The sequence below is a fragment of the Morone saxatilis genome, unplaced genomic scaffold, assembly GCF_004916995.1.
Source record: "Morone saxatilis isolate NCDOM2014 unplaced genomic scaffold, NCSU_SB_2.0 Contig6, whole genome shotgun sequence".
NCBI classification, from domain to species: Eukaryota; Metazoa; Chordata; class Actinopteri; family Moronidae; genus Morone; species Morone saxatilis.
Window position 1 is genome coordinate 591,203 of NW_023340206.1, and position 2,113 is coordinate 593,315.

The 2,113-nt window shown below is 35.2% G+C and overlaps 1 protein-coding gene across 1 annotated transcript in view; it reads left to right on the forward strand.

Annotated features, from left to right (window-relative positions):
- Positions 1–2,113, forward strand: part of anos1a (anosmin 1a) — a gene marked incomplete in the record, with an annotated part of 31,174 nt that overhangs the window by 27,228 nt on the left and 1,833 nt on the right.

Here is a 2,113-nt window from a genome sequence, read left to right on the forward strand (position 1 = left end):
AAATTGAATTGAATTGTATATTCTTATATTGGTGGGTATATAGGTGGGTTTTTATAAATTCAATAATTAAACTGTTCAATTATTGTTTCTGTAAATATTTCCCAAAGTAAAGGTCTAAATTGTGTTTTTTAGCTTGTCTTTATAAAGTACAATTCTGGCCAAGGAAATCCTTGAATCCTTTGTTTCTTTATGTTGTTGGCCAGGAAAAAGTCTCTAATTGTTATGTCTTTATGTATGTTGTTTAGTACTAATTATAGGGAAATGTTAATGGATTATCTCAAACTTTATCCTTCATATATATTCAAATCTGTACAACATTACATACTGTAGTTTTTTTCGTGAAGGAAAATGAGAAAAAAATTATCCCCCCCCCCCCCTTCTTTTTACTGAACACACAAGCAAACCTTAGCCAAACCCCAGATTTACATACTACTGCAGTTTATACCAGCACTGACCGAAGGCAAGATCTGGGACTGGGAGATGAGGCTGTGAGGCTGCTTGTTGTTGTTGTGGCGGTTGGTGGGGATGACCTCCGCCCAGGTCACCTGGTAACCTGTCAGCTGCTGACTGGGCGAGGCCGTGGACAAATCCCAGCTAAAAATGGCTGTCGTGTTGCCGCCCCGGACCTCAAAGGCCGCCGTCAGGTTGGCTGCCTTCACCAGGACCTTCTGAGGTGACAATGCTGGAGGAAGCACAGCCAGGGGTTAAATAAAGACAGGTGCTAGCATGGTGAACAAGCTCTAATGGTATGTTCATGATCGACATGGGGAAGCTCAAAGCAGGCCTGAGGCATGAGCAAACTGCCAAGGACTCCCAAAAGGAGCATGAAAAAGACAAACTAGAGCATGCTGACAGCCTCTCAACCAGTTTGGAATATTTGGCACATTTGTGTATATTTTTTCCAAATTATGCTCCATTTCAACCTCTTTCAACTTTGTATGTTCTTCTATAATATTCACAGATAGGTTTTCATTAGTATATAATCACCTGAATATAGGTATTGTTGCGATAGATAGATGGTTAGATAGATAACTATAACTATAATGATCTTTTTATGTACAGACGACAAATGGACAGACCAAACCAAACACACACACTAGTCCTTTAAGTGAGTTTAAAGAGCAATTTAAGAGAAAAGTTCAACATTTTGGAGAATATGCATGTTAGTTTTCTTGCCTGAGACTTAGATAAGAAGACTGACACCACTCTCATGTCCGTATGGTAATTATGAAGCTACCACTGGTAGCTGGTTAACTTAGCTTAGCACTTAGACTTAAAACAGGGAAATATAACAGACATTCTAAGGTTATGAAAACACAATTCTTATTTTTAGGTGATTATACACTAATGGAAACTTTTATTATTATTCACTTCTGCCAATAGATCCTCCTAAATGTTTCACCCAGGTCTTTAAATTTAAAAGTTTTAATTTACTGTTGCCTGTGTTGCAGGAAGTAGTGACATTAACAAGAATTGTGCTGTATTCAACCATAAAATAAATAACTTAAGGTTAACATTAAGTTAGATTAAAGACTGATATTTATTTGTCAATTATTAATTTATTTGTTAAACTGTGTTAATCCTAACTAATTATTCACTGTAAATTTGATGTAATATACAAAAAGAAGAGTTGTTAAAAATGTTAAACTATTAGATTTGCCTTTTCATGTTGCCTGTACTCAATTTTTAAATCTCAACTTTTTTTACTTACCATGTAACTATAGGAAGAACGAGAAAACCTTTGGTTATTCCAACTTTGGAATAACATATTCACACAATATATATATTATATATATATAAATTCAGATGGATTCAGTGGAAATGAAGCCTAAAATGTTTATCATGTTGCATAATGTTTTGTTAGCAAGTGACACCAGCTACAAACAGTGTAAACAGTAGCTTATTCAGCTCAAACAATTGGATTATTAGTTAATAGATAACTAATTTCATCAACTGTATGCAATATTTTGTTGAAATTTCAATTTGTTGAAAAACAGTTTTATATCAAGTGCATATTGATGACAGCAGACCTTCGGAAGGTTCAGGAGAAGTCTAGGTGTGCAGAAATCCATAGGTAAAATAATCCATCACATTAAAGGAACCGCACTAAGCT